The sequence below is a fragment of the Ambystoma mexicanum genome, chromosome 8, assembly GCF_040938575.1.
Source record: "Ambystoma mexicanum isolate Mex_15411 chromosome 8, UKY_AmexF1_1, whole genome shotgun sequence".
In the NCBI taxonomy this organism is placed as follows: domain Eukaryota; kingdom Metazoa; phylum Chordata; class Amphibia; order Caudata; family Ambystomatidae; genus Ambystoma; species Ambystoma mexicanum.
In genome coordinates, this window is record NC_090929.1 from 867,456,312 (window position 1) to 867,475,494 (window position 19,183).

Here is a 19,183-nt window from a genome sequence, read left to right on the forward strand (position 1 = left end):
TCCAGAGGCATGGAAACTGCTCTGGACTCCAACTCCTTAGCTGTCCTTATCCTCTCAATCTCTCCTCTGCATTTGACACAGATAACCATTCGATCCTCATACGAAGGCTCCACGATACACGTGGTATCTCGGAACGGGCACTGGATTGGCTGTCCTCCTTCCTCACTGACTGCTCCCCCAAGTTATCCTAGGCCCCTTCTCCTTTCCTACTTCCATCTCCACCTGTGGTGTCTCCTAGTGCTCTATACTCTCCCCCTGGCTTTTTAACATCTACCTTGCTCTCCTTGCATTCCCCATCACCTCTTTCTCCTCCAGCTTCCAGTGTTATGCAGATGACACAGAGCTCTTCCTCAGAGTCCCTGCTGACACCCATGCACTCTCCATCATTCCTGACTGCCTATCTGCCATCCCGTCCTGGTGCACCTCGAATGATCTCTGCCTCAACGCCTGTAAAACTGAGATCCTTCCCATTGGGTCCCCTGCTCCTTCCTTCTTCCCTTCACTCTGTCCTTGCTCCTTGGGCACTCCCCCCTGTGCCTTCAACTGAAACCTGGAACCTCGGAGTACTCTTTAACTACTCCCTTTCCTTCCTCCCACACACTCAGGACATTGCCAAGAAGGCCAACTATCAGCTCTTTCTTCTCAAAGGAATTCTACCTTTTCTCACTTTCCCTCGGTGGCCCAATGTGAATCAAGCCCTGGTTCTCTCTAGACTTGACTACTGTAACAACCTTCCCCTGAATCTTCTTTCTTCCACTCTGCATCCACTGCAGCTTATCCAGAACAGGGCAGCAAGATGTATCCTTGTCCTAAAGCCCAGGGAGCGCATCTCCTGCACTTTAAGGTCTTCACTGGCTCCCGGTTGCTGCACAGATTCAATTCAAATCCCTCTGCACCATCCCCAAGGCTGTCGTGGCCCCAGGACCACACTATCTTCAGCTCTATCTTACTAAATACTCTGCTTCTAAACCACTTCGCTCCTCTGGCACCAACTCATTGTGTGTAAAGCATTTTGATAAACAGAGGGCTGGGGGTCACTCACTTTCCTCTGCTGGCTCCCCTCTTTGGAACAGCCTCCCTCTGCCCCTGAACCTTGAGCAGGGTCTTCTCAAATTCTGGAAGCTCTTTAAGACTTTTCTCTTTTCCTATTCCTTCCCTCCTGCTCTCCTCTGCTAATCCCAAAGTTGCTGAATCGGTGTCCTTGGCCCTTTTGCATCTTTGGGGCCTTGACCTCCCACAACAATTCTTCACAGCTCCACACTGGAGGCTTGCACATACACCTTCCACGGCCAAGGCCGTCTAGCACTCAACAAGCCTAGCACTTTGTCCATGGCTCACTGTCATGCCTGCCAACCCAGGTCAACCTGGGACATCTGCTTCCACACCTGTTGCTACACGGAGGACTCCCAACAGGCTGTTATTACCTGCCCTCACTGCCTTTAGGACTGCCAGGCCCTTCTACAGGATACCTTGCGTTCCAGAGCTTTGAAGTTTGAGTATATTCTCCGTCAACTTCAACCTTACCGCAGTCTTCAGCAGTCCTTCAGAATTACTTACCTGCTCCAGTCCCGCCCCAGAGCCTCCTGGTATCACCTCCATCAGCAGTCCTTCAGAATTACTTACCCGCTCCAGTCCCTCCTTGGAGCCTCCTGGTACCAACTCATCAGCGGTCCTTCAGAATTACTTACCCGCTCCAGTCCCGCCTCGGAGCCACTTGGTACCGCGTTCATCAGCGGTCCTTCTGATTTACTTATCTGCTCCAGTTCTACCTCGGAGCCGCTGGGTACCCCGTTCATCAGCGGTCCTTCAGTGCCACTCACCTTCACCTGCTCCAGTTTCATATTGGAGCAGTCTTTCTACAATTGGCAAATCAATTTTGGTATAGTAGCAACTGCTATCCCAATAAGCCTGATAGCGCTATTCCACGATCCTGGAAATCTGGTATTATTGAATCACTTTACAGCTACAGATTACTTCAGTCAATCCTAAAAAGGGCACTATTCCGACAATCCTTACCTAGAACTATACATTTCAATTCCATATCATCTGTTGGCTGGGGTTCCATTCAGGACTCGTGCCCTGAACTTGATGGATGCTATCCTGTGTGCACCAACCCGACTCTAGTGTGGCCCTCGTTCCGTCTGGGTTAGTTCCCTCTACTAACTTTCTTCCTTGTCGTTTTTCCTTGGATTTCCTGCTGACTAATCTGGATTCAACCTGTGACTGTCCTGAAATACAGGTTAGTGTATCATAGAAAGATGCTTAGCTACCTTCTTGGTGGTAGATTAGTTCCTAATGTAATTCCTTATTTTTCTATCTAGAGCCTAGTGTATACTTTCCACTAATTACTCTCTTTGGCTGTGTAAATGAACTAGTCAAAGAGTTACATTGGTTGGAAGGTCTCACATTGACGGACGTCGTTCTACCTCAGATCATTCTGTACATCAGGGGCGACTCCTCGTGTATCCTTTTGAATACCAACCTTTATCCTTTTATTGCTGTATAGGGGTGGTACAGTCTGAATCATAACACTCATCCAAGGGCATGGACTTGTCAGCACTTCCCCATCATCCCTCTTCCTTTCTGCACTTGCACCTTCTGAATATCTGAATACTCACAAGGCATAGTAGGTCTTTCCCCCCTCTGCTCTTAAATATTTTGTTGTAATGTTGTAATATATATCCTACTCTCCCTCCCTCCATGCACTGTGGGTGCTTTAAAACAGTGGGCCTCATTAAAAGTTTGCCGGTCTGGAAACACCAGTACCGGTAAACTTGACGGCACTGTTGTTTCCAGACCGGCAAACTCTTAGTTCTGCACGGGTGCCTTTCAGCCCGCCAGGTCAGACCAGGCAGGCGGAACGGCACCCGCTCGCAGACCTTGACGGATGCACCGGCACCATTCATGAATGGTGCCGGTGCATCCGTCCTCCACATTCCCATTGAGTCCAATGGGACTCAAATGGGAATGCGGAATAATATGTTCTGCCACCCGGGAATGGGCAATTACCGAGTCCGCTGGGGCTGTAATGCCCGGTAATTGCCCATTCCCGGGTGCCGGAAAATCCATAACTCCGCCAACCTCGTAATGACCCCCAGTATATTCTTATTGTATAAGCGCCTAATAAGCAAACAATAAATAAATAAATAAATAAATAACAGGTGTAACAAGGAAGGAAAATAAAGGAGTGTAGGGAGCCTTCCTGAGTGAGGTGTGATGATGGTACCATTTGTTTTGTGACAAAGAGGTAAACAAGTATGAGGTCTGCAAAGTGAGTGTGCTCGTAAATAGTAGTATTTGTTGTTTTAGTTTGTTATTTTAGCCTGTTGTATTAGTGTATTGTGATTTTTTATTTGGAAGGGGTGGAGACCCAAAGTGGGTCGTTGTTGGTATGCATTTTAAGCATATTGGGCCTCATTCCGAGTATGGAGGCAGTCATGGCGCAATTTGCACCATGACTACCTCCCATACCGGGTCTGGGTCCGACCTGGTTCAATGGGGACTTACCGGTCCATTCTGACCCTGGAGGGACCGGTAAGTCCCCATTGAAAAATCCATTCCCCATTCCCATTGAGCCCCCATAGGGCTCAATGGGAATGGGGAAATAGCTAATACCGGTACCGCAATTTTCAGTACCGTTATTAGCTCTCTGGTCCCTTAGCGCATCCCGCTAAAGGCGCCTGATAAAACCAGGCGCTCATTGCGGGACCCGCTAAGGGACCTCGGAATAGGGCGCAAAGGGATTACCGGCACCGATGTCCTTAACGGTGCCCAGTATCCCTTTTCACCCACCTCGGAATTAGGCCCATTGAGTGAGTGTAGTGTGGTATTGAGTGTGTGTGAAGGGAAGGGGAAGGAACATTGACTGCGGCGACGGGGAGGACGGGACACAAGACTGGTTTTGACTTTGATAACGGCAGCATGCGCAGCGCGCAAGCATACGCCTAGGAGATCTGAGCACATTATTTAGTAAAATGGGAGGAGGCACTCCTTTAGAATATATTTATAGTGTGCTACTATTGCACAGAGAGACAATTGAAAAGTACCACAATCAATGGGTGACAGAGACATGATTGGGGGTTGCCCCGCTCCTGGCCAGAGCAGGGCACCCAAAATAGTGGAGTGTTAGAACACATGAGCACATGTTTAGCAGCAAAGTACATAGGCAAGTAACTGCAGAAGAGAAAGGAGATTTTAGATATTTGGCAGATAATTGAGGACGTAGAGGACCCCAACGAGGGAGGGGAATGGCATACCCACGGAGGGACCAATATAATAGATGGGGTGGAACCTCAACAGAACATCAAGTATTATATTAATTGGCTGATCGCGCAGCAATGTGATACACTACCCCGACCTATGTGCCCACCCCAGCCACCCCATTGTCACCATCACACATATCCATCCCAATTACTGCCCCACCTGAAGCCTGTAAGAGGCAGAAGGAATTAGATGAGGTGCTGGAAGTGGCACGAGTTGTGCTGGCATGATTGAGAACAGCGCAGAGGGCGGGAAGAGTGAAGGGGAGCAGACTAGATGAATGGTGGGAGGGAAATATTTGATTTAGATTGGAAAGTACAGCCATAAAGGATGTGCACATTGAGACGACAGAGGATGAGGGTGGGCAACCAGGGGGTATGGGATATGGGACATTGCGGTCCAATGGAGAAACCGACAGAGAGTTGAGGGAGAATGAATGGTCGATGATGAGGAGGAGGAACAATGGGCACCAGATATAACACTGCGAGTGGAAAGCTTGTGGGGGTCATGATTGAGGAATAGATAGGGCTGAGTGGCAGTTGCAAGGAAAAAAGGAAGCATTGGATGGAAGGAAGGGAAGGGGGTGGGCATGCAGATGCCACTATTACATACACACAGGTCTGGATAGAGCACATTATGTGCCCTGGGCACAGATGGCTAAAAATAATGTGATGAAGGTGCTCCCACCCCTTAGTGCTTGGAAATGTATTTACCCTCCCAAAAACAGATGGCAGGCATTCCTCTAGCTGTGGGGGATATAAAATGTTTGCTAGTGGCAATAGTTGATGATCAGGCCAGGGACATATGGGTCAAGGCGGGATATCCAGGAGTGAAATTGGATGACGATGCACACGATGGGGCACCTTTCAACAATATTAGGGCACAAGGGTGGGATGTGATAAGACAAACATACCCCAGACTTACAGTCTATAATGCAATACACTATGGCTGAGTATTAGGACCCCACGCAGTACATTATTGAAGTTCAAGGGACGTGGAGGGTGGATACGGGGGACCAGTGGGACCGATCATTTCCTCTTTTTTATTTCATTATAAAAAGGGGCTTACCCAAGAAGGTGCAGAAGGCACTCGACAAAATAGTGGGCATTGAAGTGAAATGGTGGGCGGAAATTCAGATGATAATAATAAACTATTGTAAAAGAATTGAGAAGCACAAAAAGGAAGCAGTGCAGCAGGTACAGGCAGAAGAAGTGAAACCAGTACAGAAAATGTAGCTAAAATAGCTGAGAAGGGATGGCACCTGCATCTGGGCTAATAGAAACAACAGGGAGCACACAGGTGCCTGCATATGCAACGATAGATACATTTTGGCAAGAGGAGGAGGACAAGGACAGTGGGGAGGGGGGTATCAACACCCCGGCCCTGAGTAGCAGCAAGGAAGCCAGCAGCAGGGAAGAGGTGGGTTCAGAAGGAGAAGGAGGGTTTCAGAGGATTTGGAGATATGGGATCTCAAGGTGGTGGTATGGGGCCCTCGCAAAGTTGGAGGTGCAAGAAAAATGGTGGCACTTTGTAAGAGAAGGTAGGAGCAGGCCGGGGTCAGGATATAACTCATATAGCAACTATTGTCCACAGCCCCAGCCACAAGGACAGCTCCAAATATTAACTGCTATACCATATGACATCCATCAGTTGCCACCTTTACCCCCAGGTGCACACATGCAAAACCCATGAGCTGCATTGCGAGATATGTCCCAACCCAATCTTCACAGAGAGGACACATGCCAACAAATGATGCTGTACCCAATGGCACTGTTGTACCTAACTGGGGGGACAGCGCCATTTCCCGGTACAAACACCGACCTTGACTAGGACAGCCCACAAAAGGCTCTCACGTGTCCAGTACTATCCATGACAGTCCACCCTGATGTGGAACTCTTGGTGGGTGCTGAGATAGGAAAAAAACACTTCGGGCCTCATTACAACCCTGGCAGTACGGGGTAAAAGGTGCCGTAAAAGGTGCCGGCGCAGTTTAAGCCGTACTGCCTCATTACGAGGTCCCCTCGCGGGACCCAGGTAGCAACGCCTGGTCAAACCAGGCGTGCTTACCGGGTCCCGCGAGGGGAAGAGGGAACAAACAACGGGCCAACTCGTAATGGCCGATTGTTTGCTCCCTCTCCCATTCCCATTCAGCACTATGGGGGCTGAAATGGGAATTGGGAAGGACCGGGTCCGGGTCCTTGGAGGGAGGAATTACCAGGCCTTCCGAACTCGGAATGGCCCGGTAATTCCTCAATCTGAGGACCCGGATGAGATTTCGGCAGAACCCATGCCGCCAATAGCTGCATGGCTACCGCCGAGGTCGTAATGAGGCCCTTCATCTTTATCCTTGACACCATTGCTACTAAATCATGCATCAGTGAGAGAAACTTCCCTCTATGAGGTGAAAGTCTTGACACACAAGGCTTCTCTGGGGCTGTCGCCATGGTTCCATACACTAAAGAAGTTGACATTAAAATAAGGGGGAAGGTGGTGTGAGCTCCCCTGTTTTATTCTGAAAGTTCCCTGATAGACTTGTTGGGCCGCGACCTGCTCAGCAAAGTGAACATGACAGACAGTGGGATAGTATGTGCCAGCCCAGGAATGTGCACAATGAGAGTAATGGTTACGATATATACAAGAGGCAGAGAAGTATTAGATCACAGGATTCCCGTGGACCCAATCAGGTTCATGTACAGTATTACAGTGCTTCTTGAGGCAGTGCCCCAAATTGGCAAAGGTTGCTGGCGAGTGCCAGCTGATTTTATTTTTTGCCCTGTGGTAATCCCCAAATTAGTGGCAGGAATGATATTGACCCTAGATTTGCAAGGTCTGGTAGCTTCGACCAAGAAAATTGTTGTCCTAGGGATTGACTCTGATCGGTGTGAGTGGTGCACGGTACTCTGTATTGATCCTCCAGTGCCTCTTAGGGAGGTAACTGATGCAGAGTTGTTTGAAGACAAACCAGATCATGGTGAAATTGTATTGGCTATTTGTATCCCCTGTGAGATTATGGTAAAGTATCTGACAGTTCAGTGTCCCCTCATGGCCCTGGCAGCCTGTCCCACTTCATGACGGAGATCTAGAATAGGCATCCAAATGACTTTGGACCTCAAATGCTCATGATGCAGGGAGTGATCCCGGTGCAAATAACACTGAAGCCAGATTCTGTGCTGCCCCTAGTGAGACTGTAACCTCTATCAAGGAAGGTGGAGGAAGGGATTAGGGACACCATCACTGCCCTATTAAACAAGGGAACAATAGTGTCATCCATCTCCCCGTGCAACACAGCAATCTATTCTATGAAAACAGCCAAAGGGGGCAGTTGGAGGATGATCCAGGATTTACGCCCCTTAAATGACTTTGTACAGGACAAATTTGCTTTGGTTCCAAATTCTGCGACAATACTTTCTAACATCCCCAAGGAAGTGACCCACTTTATTGTGGTGGATCTCAAAAACACTTTCTTTTACATTCCACGGCACCCCGACTCACAATTGCTCACTACCTTTACACATCACATAGGGGGATGAGATTTGAACACACAAGACTGCCTCAAGGGTACTGCGCGTCCGTGAGTGTTTCTAACGGAATTCTCCATGTAGACCTAGGAAATATCCAGGTGGCCAGTATGATAATCCAGTACATGGATGACCTGCTCGTGTGACAGCAAACACCAGTGAGTGAAAGATTCAATAACACTCTTACAGCTCTTGGCCCGCAGGGGGTACAGGTTGACAAGGCCAAATTACAGTATTGCATGCAGGATGTACTTTACTTGGGACTATTAATGCCTGTGAATGAAAAAGGATAATACCTGATGGTGCTGCATCTGTGCGTGCCTCTGCAAGGCCCAACACAGTGAAGGGGATGCAAAGGTTCCTAGGTTTGCCTAACTCTTGTTGGGCCTGGATACTCGAATATGCAGCCTACACCAGGCCCCTTCTGCAAGGCCTCAAGGAGGCCCAAAAGACTGATAACAAGATTGCATGGACAGAAGAAATGCTCACCAATTATGATGCCCTCAAAATAACACCCCAGTGCAAGCAACCCCAGCCTACACACAGGTGTTTTACATATTCTCTCTCTCCAACTGCCAATTTATGACTGCAGTATTAACAAAAAAGAGCACGATGGGCCACAAACCATTTGCCTACTACAGCAGCATGTTAGACTCAGTAATGCAGGGATGATTTGCATGTGAACAGGCACTCGCTGCTGAAGCATTGACAATTGAAAAGAGCTTCAATATATTAATGGGATGCACTGTCACTTTATATGTGGAGCATGCAGTGTTTGTTATCCTGGAAAGATCAAAGTCCACTCTAACAACACAAAGAGTGTCTGCCTATGAGATCATCCTATCCAGCCCAAATATGCACATTATAAGATGCAAAACAGTCAACCCTGCCACGTTTCTGATCGAAAAGTGCACAGACAATCATGGCCGACATGATTGCATATCTTATGATGGGAGGAAGCAACATTCCCAAAACAAAAGAAAAACTACTTGAGGGGGAGGTCCTCTTCATTGATAGGTCATCAATAATTGACCAAGGCACAAGCCCTCATTACACGGATGGCGGTAAGGGTTTACCGATACCGATAAGGGTACTAGTGGCGGTAAACCCTTTCCGCCTTACTACAAGGTCCCTTTGTGGGTCCCTACCTTAACGGCTGGCTTTATCAGCCGTTAAGGACGGGAACCGCAAAGGAACCTTGGAGGTAATTACGGTACCTCAATTTGTGGTACCGTAATTACCGCCTTCCCCATTCCCATTGAGCCCTATGGGGGCGAAAATGGGAATGGGAAAGTGCCATGGTGAATGGGGAATTACCGCCCCCACACACCTTGGAATAGGGCGGTAATTCCACCATTCACCATGGCGGACTCTGTAAAATACCAGCGGCAACCATGGTGCTAATAGCGCCATGGTTACCGCCATCCGTGTAATGAGGCCCACAGACTTGAGACACACAGGGGCGGCTGTGGTGCACCTAGTGGATGGTGAATATGAAACATTAGTGCAAAACAGATTGCCAGTGCACTTTTCAGCTCAGGTGGTGGAGCTCATAGCGCTCAGAGAAGTGCTACAAGCGTCACAGGGGTGCCACATGACCATCTAGTCAGATTTGCCATATGTAAATACAACAGTACATGCTGTTTTTGCACATTAGAAGAGGAAGGGGTTCTGGAGGGCTGACGGGTCCCCAGTCCGACATGCTGCATTTTTAAAAAGGCTTATTTTCATCCATAGTGACGGTCATAAAATGCACCACCCACACCAATAACACAGAGAAGGACTCTGTCAGAAATACTGTTGCAGATGCAGCGGCCAAAATAGCAGCATATCTTCCAGTACCTCAATCAGCAGAATACCTTGTATTAACACCCATCATCGATCAACCCCATGTCCCTTATAATTCGCTGCCAACTGCACAAATCATTGAGTTACAGGGATGAGTACTCCAGGAAAAAAAGCAACTGTGGATAAAAAGAGGGTGTAAACAATCCCCTACTGATTAATATTTAGACAGGATGTAACAGGGAAAGCAGTTATGCCTCATGAGTTACCGTTAAAAGCATTTGACCAGCTTCATCATCTTTCCCATGTTTCCTTGATGTCTACATTGCTGCAGACATCAAGGAAGACTGGTCTGTTCCAAATCTCCAGGAGCATTTAGCAAATGTAGTTATCCTGTGCATTACATGTCAGAGTTACAGCAAGGGAATGACACTGCAAACAGTAAGAGGCACTGTGACCCGCCTTACTGGACTGCTCCGCTGGTTGCCTATTGACTACGCGGATATGGGCGAGAGTTGCAACGGCTCCTGATAGTTGCCGTCTGCCCCTTCTCACAGTGAGTGGGGGCGGGGGCTTGTGCACATCCACATGCCAAATACGCAGCGACATTTCTATTGTTCAAGGATTTTCCTCGATGGGGTGTGTGCGATTTAACAAATTATTTAAGCAAATTACAACACTGCTTGGCATTAAACATGGAATGTGCACCATATACCATTCATAGGCCAATGGAGTTGTGGAGAGGATCAACGACCTACTGAAGAGTACGCTATTCAAGCTTTTCACCACATTAAAAAAAGAACTGGAAGCACGAATTGCAATTGTCACTGTTCAGTTTGCATGCACATCCCATTTATCACCCCATGAGGTGGTCACAGGTCACTGCATATTCATGCCCCTGTCTCCTGTTAAGGGAGCGTCAGATGCAGATAGGGCAGCATCTGTGTTGGGAGAAGAATTTAACAACTACTTGACCACCTTAACACAGGCCATTAAATTTGTCTCTCGGCAGATCGCACCACCCTGATCAGAGGAAACAATGGGCACCACAGATGTTGCACCACCTGATTCCTCATCCACTCAACCATTACTTCCGAGCGTACTGGTCTGTATGTAGAATTTTGTCTGCAGGTGGACCGACCCCAGGTATAACGGACCCTACCAGGTTGTCTTTTCCACCCCCTTTGCAGTGAAAGTAAATGAGCTCGCTACTGGATTCACTTATCGGATGTCCGGAGAGCACTCCTGAGCACCCCACAGTGACCATAATAGCATATTTCTATGCCCAATTATGTACAGAGGGCTTCTGACTCAGCTTCTTGCCCCCTACTCCTTTAACCGGGTACTTATTGGGTTCTGTGGAATAAAGTGGTGGGGTTGCTGGTCCCTTACACACATGCCTTCCTTGATCCTTTGCAGACAGAACGTGTCTCATCTTTCCGATTTCCGCATACATCCTTTTTACTCAATCCCTCTGCACCTTGGTATTATATTCTTAGAGGCAATAGTATTGAGAAGAAAGCCCTACCTGGAGAAGCCCCATGGAAGGTTGGTTGCAGTTAGGAACAGATGTTAGAGAATGCAAGTCCAATAATTACGGAGGGTGCTATGATGCCTAATGCATGGGGAGACCCCTAATGCATAGGCACTGTCTTGATATGTTGGGAGCCAATGACTGCTCCAGATGATATGGGTAAACTCATAAAGTGGATGCATTGGACTGACAAGGTAATTTCACTAAGAAGTAACCGACAGATGAATGCATGAGCACCCTCGGAAGGGTCCAAAGAACGACATGACAAATGGGCAGAAATGTCAAACCATGTTTTGTGGTATGATGCTTCAGCATCTAGTGGCTTGCTGGACCACTCTGGGTTCTGTGATTCAGAAAATGGTGAAGGCGTACATTTGCAAGCTGGAAATGGAAATTAGGCAACTTGTCCTCTAAATGGGATGTATAAGGACAGGGTTGGACTGGGACAAGAAATGGGCCGGAACACCTAAAACAAAGTGGCTCTCACCTAAAAAAGTTGGCCCTCAAACCCTCATCTGTGAATCATGTAAATTCACAACTTTACAGAATACTTCCTCTATGAGGTGAAAGTCTTGACACACAGGGCTTCTCTGGGGCTGTCGCCATGGTTCCATACACTAAAGAAGTTGACTTTAAAATAAGGGGGAAGGCGGTGTGAGCTCCCCTGTTTTATTCTGAAAGTTCCCTGATAGACTTGTTGGGCCGCAACCTGCTTAGCAATGTGAAAATGACAGACAGTGGGATAGTATGTGCCACCGCAGGAATGTGCACAATGAGAGTGATGGTTATCATATATACAAGAGGCGGAGAAGTATTAGATCACAGGATTCCCATGGACCCAATCAGGTTCATCTACGGGATTACAGTGCTTCTTGAGGCAGTGCCCCAAATTGGCAAAGGTTGCTGGCGAGTGCCAGCTGATTTTATTTTTTGCCCTGTGGTAATCCCCAAATTAGTGGCAGGAATGATATTGACCCTAGATTTGCAAGGTCTGGTAGCTTCGGCCAAGAAAATTGTTGTCCTAGGGATTGACTCTGATGGGTGTGAGTGGTGCACGGTACACTGTATTGATCCTACAGTGGGAGGTAACTGATGCAGAGTAAATTGAAGACAAACCAGATCATGGTGAAATTGTATTGGCTATTTGTATCCCCTGTGAGATTATGGTAAGGTACCTGAAGGTTCGGTTTCCCATCATGGCCCTGGCAGCATGTCCCACTTCATGATGGAGATCTAGAATAGGTACCCAAATGACTTTGGACCTCAAATGCTCATGATGCAGGGAGTGATCCCGGTGCAAATAACACTGAAGCCAGATTCTGTGCTGCCCCTAGTGAGACAGTAACCTCTATCAAGGAAGGTGGAGGAAGGGATTAGGGACACCATCACTGCCCTATTAAACAAGGGAACAATAGTGTCATCCATCTCCCCACGTAACACAGCAATCTATTCTATGAAAACAGCCAAAGGGGGCAGTTGGAAGATGATCCAGGATTTACGCCCCTTAAATGACTTTGTACAGGACGAATTTGCTGTGGTTCCAAATCCTGTGACAATACTTTCTAACATCCCCACGGAAGTGACCCACTTTACTGTGGTGGATCTCAAAAACACTTTATTTTACATTCCACGGCACCCTGACTCACAATTGCTCACTGCCTTTACACATCACATAGGGGGATGAGATTTGAACACATAAGACTGCCTCAAGGGTACTGTGCGTCCGTGAGTGTTTCTAACAGAATTCTCCATGTAGACCTAGGAAATATCCTGGTGCCCTGTATGATAATCCAGTACATGGATGACCTGCTTGTGTGACAGCAAACACCAGTGCATGCAAGATTCAATAACACTCTTACAGCTCTTGGCCTGCAGGGGGTACAAGGTTGACAAGGCCAAATTACAGTATTGCATGCAGGATGTACTTTGCTTGGGACTATTAATGTCTGTGAATGAAAAAGGATACTACCTGATGGTGCTGCATCTCTGCACGCCTCTGCAAGGCCCAACACAGTGAAGGGGATGCAAAGGTTCCTAGGTTTGCGTAACTCTTGTTGGGCCTGGATACTCGAATATGCAGCCTACACCAGGCCCCTTCTGCAAGGCCTCAAGGAGGCCCAAAAGACTGATAACAAGATTGCATGGACAGAAGAAATGCTCACCAATTATGATGCCCTCAAAAGGTAATATCCAACACCCCAGTGCAAGCAACCCCAGCCTACACACAGGTGTTTTACATATTCTCTCTCTCCAACTGCCAATTTATGACTGCAGTATTAACACAAAAGAGCACGATGGGCCACAAACCATTTGTCTACTACAGCAGCATGTTAACTCAGTAATGTAGGGATTGATTTGCATGTGAACAGGCACTCGCTGCTGCAGCATTGACAATTGAATATTAATGGGATGCTCTGTCACTTTATACGTGGAGCATGCAGTGTTCGTTATCCTGGAAAGATCAAAGTCCACTCTAACAACACGAAGAGCGTCTGCCTATGAGATCATCCTATCCAGCCCAAATATGCACATTATAAGATGCAAAACAGTCAACCCTGCCACGTTTCTGATCGAAAAGTGTACAGACAAAGACATGGACCGACATGATTGCATATCTTATGATAGGACGAAGCAACATTCCCAAAACAAAAGAAAAACTACTTGAGGGGGGAAAGTCCTCTTCATTGATAGGTCATCAATAATTGACCAAGGCACAAGCCCTCATTACACGGATGGCGGTAAGGGTTTACCGGTACCGGTAAGGTTACCAATGCTGGTAAACCCTTACCGCCTTACTACGAGGTCCCTTTGTGGGACCCTACCTTAACAGCTGGTTTTACCAGCGATTAAGGACAGGACCCGCAAAGGGACCTTGGAGGGAATTACGGTACCGCAATTTGCGGTACCGTAATTACCACCTTCCCCATTCCCATTGAGCCCTATGGGGTAGAAAATGGGAATGGGAAAGTGCCATGGTGAATGGGGAATTACCGCCCCCACACACCTTGGAATAGGGCGGTAATTCCACCATTCACCATGGCGGACTCGGTAAAATACCAGCGGCAACCATGGTGCTAATAGTGCCATGGTTACCGCCGTCCGTGTAATGAGGCCCACAGACTTGAGACACACAGGGGCGGCTGTGGTGCATCTAGTGGATGGTGAATATGAAACTTTAGTGCAAAATAGATTGCCAGTGCACTTTTCAGCTCAGGCGGTGGAGCTCATAGCGCTCAGTGAAGTGCTACAAGCGTCACAGGGGTGCCATGTGACCATCTAGTCAGATTTGGCATATGTAAATACAACAGTACACGCTGGTCTTGCACATTGGAAGAGGAAGGGGTTCAGGAGGGCTGACGGGTCCCCAGTCCAACATGCTGCATTATTAAAAAGGCTCATTTTCGCACTATCACAACCATCCATAGTGACGGTCATAAAATGCACCACCCACACCAATAACACAGACACGGTCTCTGTTAAAAATGCTGCTGCAGATGCAGCGGCCAAAATAGCAGCATATCTTCCAGTACCTCAATCAGCAGAATACCTTGTATTAACACCCAACATCGATCAACCCCATGTCCCTTATAATTCGCTGCCAACTGCACAAATCCTTGAGTTACAGGGATGAGTACTCCAGGAAAAAAGCAACTGTGGATAAAACGAGGATGTAAACAATCCCCTACTGATTAATATGGAGTCAGGATGTAACAGGGAAAGCAGTTATGCCTCATGAGTTACCGATAATAGCATTTGACCAGCTTCATCATCTTTCCCATGTTTCTAAGCAGCACATTGCTGCAGACATCAAGGAAGACTGGTCTGTTCCAAATCTCCAGGAGCATTTAGCAAATGTAGTTATCCTGTGCATTACATGTCAGAGTTACAGCAAGGGAATGACACTGCAAACAGTAAGAGGCACTGTGACCCGCCTTACTGGACTGCTCCGCTGGTTGCCTATCGACTACGCGGATATGGGCGAGAGTTGCAACGGCTCCTGATAGTTGCCGTCTGCCCCTTCTCACAGTGAGTGGGGGCGGGGGCTTGTGCACATCCACATGCCAAATACGCAGCGACATTTCTATTGTTCAAGGATTTTCCTCGATGGGGTGTGTGCGATTTAACAAATTATTTAAGCAAATTACAACACTGCTTGGCATTAAACATGGAATGTGCACCATATACCATTCATAGGCCAATGGAGTTGTGGAGAGGATCAACGACCTACTGAAGAGTACGCTATTCAAGCTTTTCACCACATTAAAAAAAGAACTGGAAGCACGAATTGCAATTGTCACTGTTCAGTTTGCATGCACATCCCATTTATCACCCCATGAGGTGGTCACAGGTCACTGCATATTCATGCCCCTGTCTCCTGTTAAGGGAGCGTCAGATGCAGATAGGGCAGCATCTGTGTTGGGAGAAGAATTTAACAACTACTTGACCACCTTAACACAGGCCATTAAATTTGTCTCTCGGCAGATCGCACCACCCTGATCAGAGGAAACAATGGGCACCACAGATGTTGCACCACCTGATTCCTCATCCACTCAACCATTACTTCCGAGCGTACTGGTCTGTATGTAGAATTTTGTCTGCAGGTGGACCGACCCCAGGTATAACGGACCCTACCAGGTTGTCTTTTCCACCCCCTTTGCAGTGAAAGTAAATGAGCTCGCTACTGGATTCACTTATCGGATGTCCGGAGAGCACTCCTGAGCACCCCACAGTGACCATAATAGCATATTTCTATGCCCAATTATGTACTGGTAGAGATTTACTATCTCCTTTTTGACCGCATCATACCAGTACTACTACAACTCAACTGCTAAACATGACATTTTGCACAGAGAGTGCACTGTTACTCTGTCCCAGACTCTCTCTCTCTCACACTCTCTTTGTCCTTCTCGCTGTCTCTCTCATTCACTCACACTCTCTTGTTGTCCTTCTCTCTGTTTATCTCTTTCTTTGTATAAAATAATTGCTTTTCAGAAACAGCAGAAGATGAAACCAGAGCTCTCAAAAGACGGCTTGTATATAAATTAAAATGTTAGGCATAGTAGTGTGTCTGAATTCTCCTGCAAATAATTGTGTGCCATGCATTATATTACGTGGCTGTTTACAATTTCTATGTTTGCATTAAGCATTTATGGATTATTATTGGGTGTGTGGTCAGCAGGCGTACTTGCACCTCCCATCATCATGGAGGGGCTACTTTTGGCTAACTACCTTTTACTAGGTGCTGCTTGAAATACCTAAAGAGCATCTCCAAGGAGGGCCATCATCTTATCACCACCAATGGCAGTTTCCGCCTCAGAAGGGCCTACCAGAAACCCATTACAGGCCCTGCAGAGCCACATCATCCCTGAAATCAAAAGAAAAGAAAAGTTGTGGAGGAAGAAAAGAGCACATTTTTTATGTCAAGATTAATCCAAATTCACAGTGAGATACCCGATGAATACAGGCTATTTAGTAGTACAGAAACATTCTTTACATCACTGTTACTGCCTGGGGTCCAAGCAGCTGCTAATGTCAAAGCGCTCCATAGTGTCTGCTGGAAACTGATACAGCTGGCAAATGACACAGAACAAGGGTTCAACACCATAAAAGTAGAGTTGCAGGTCCTACGATTGATGATGATGCAGAACTACCACAATCCTGACCTCCTCACAGTGATGGAAGGAGGCATATGCAAATAAATGTGGGATTCCTGTTGCACATTCATGCCTCCTAATGATGAAGAGAACGTCTCCCTCTCGCAGATAATAGGAGAAGTACACACTATGGGAGTGCGCATGAAAAAAGAAGCTGGACTACAAAGTGAGGACTGGTTTGATAGTATTTTCTTCTGAGCCCCGTCCTGGAGGGGAGAAATAGTAAAGATGTTGGTATTTGTGATCAGGTTTGTATTGGTCATCTTCTGCACCTGCCAGCTGGGCCTTAGATGCTGTGCCAAAGCAGCCCCTAATAGCGCTATCAGGATGGTTTCTATTGGGATGTCCAACACACCTCGCCATACCACCGAACATGGTACCCAGACAGATGACCCAAATAATCCCTGCATGGTCTGAATTGAGCAGCTTTAACACCCTCATGGCACCATTACTACAGCAACACCAGATCCTGAGAACTATACAGAACATTGGGTTGATTTAGCTGGGGATGGGGGATATATGTGACTTGCACCCCTGAGAAGTATGCCCGATCTGGAGCAAGTTTGTTCAATGCGTGTAGAGCATGGGATCCTAAGGAGGGATCGCCAACATATTTGGAATCTGAAAGTTTACAAAGGGTACAGAGATTGGAAGAGGATCATTGTGGGGATATAAGCTTAGGTGACAATGTGGGAGAGTTTGTTAATGTAGAATTAACGAAAGGGGGAATGTTCCCACCCTTATAAGTGATTTTGAATGTGAAACAAATGATAGATTGCACTCCGAGAGAGCAAGGAGTACGGGGGTATGGAGCAGAATGGTGCACAATCGCATAGTGCATGCATGATGAGCTATATAGTAGAGGCAAGTTTAAATGCCATCTTAGTTATTGGCAGCCATTTTGGAATGTAGGCCCAAGTGCAGTGAAAGCACCAGACATTTTAGTATTAGGATTACATTATTAACACAGACATAACCCACACCACAAGTGAGCTTCAGGAACTGACAAGCCTTTCATTGTCTCAGAGGTTGTAGGTCTTTGTGCCCTGGGAAGCATGTGCTCCACAAGTCCCTGAGAAGGGGGCAGAGCGCTTCTTGGCAGTTACCATCCCACCATACAGATAGCATGATCCCTCAACCGCAAGACCCCCCGCACCAGAGCTACAGCCCTGCTAGTCATTGATCCCAAGACCCCACATACCACAGTGCCAGCCAGGCCCAGATCACTGACCATAAAGCTATAAGACCCCTGATCGATCAAAAACATCAGAAAGCAAGAATATCTCGCCTTCACATTTGGGTCACATGATTTGTGCTGCCAGGTGCTGGGGAGTGATAACATTTGAGCTCAAATAGAAGGTGTAAGACCTTGGGAGGTTGCTGGCACATCTGGGAATGAGCAAAGTATGCAAGTTGGTATGGCCTCTTCTCCCCCTTGTACTCATATCTGTGTATGCCAGGTGCACCATTGCAGTGATAGACCGCCATTGTTTTCAAGTAACAAATGTATCGTTTATCCCTCGTTCCAGGGGCTGGAACAGGGGATAACAGACCGGCAGCCCAAATTATTGACCTGAGCGAAGCATGGGCAGATAATGAGGGCTCTGGGCTGTTATCCACCCTTCCAGCCCCTGGAACGGGGGATGAAGGTCAAAGCGGTTACCCGGGGTGCTAAAAAAAAGGATTTTCCTTCCTACAATGGCACCTGCGCGGCCTCCCGCTGCAGGAAGAAAAATGATTTTCCAAGATGGCCACTATGGAAAGGGAAGGCAAAGCTCCATACGGAACCCCTTTTCCCATTCCATGGCTGCTGCAGGAAGCAGAGAGGAAGGTGTGGCTGCCGCGGGTACGGCCGCTGCAGCCGGAATAATGTAAGTGGGGGTGACAAAAGAAGAACAAAAACAAGCAGAGAGTAGGGGGAAGATGGCAGCTGGGGAGCCGGCTGTCAGGTGGTTTAAAATGTGGGCTTACATCGGCGGCAAGCCTGCGTTCATAGTCACCTGTTTGGCTGGCTCCCCCAACCAGGGTGCTAATTGCTTTTAGGGCCCTGTTCTACTGTGGATGATGAGCCAAGTAGCACCCACATGGATGGAGAGGGACAAGAAGGTTGGGACCAATGGCCTAGCATCACCTATGGAGTGAGACACCCGTGTATATGGGGCTCGGAAACAAGCCTTGTGTGTTTTCACTGTATGTAATGACGATATAGATGATACCAGGTGCCCTTTTAGCTTATTTGGCTAAACATTTGGCTACAGCAGAGTTCTTTGCTGATGTACTTCTGTTTTGTAAGAATAGCAACTTGTTATTCTTGCAAGCAGTGTCTTGGGCCTTTTTCCCTAGCGGGTTGTATTTTTTCTGGTGTGAGCATACAGGAGCTGGTCTGTACTTGACTGGATGGACCCTCTGATGGGAGCTGTTGTAAGAGAATT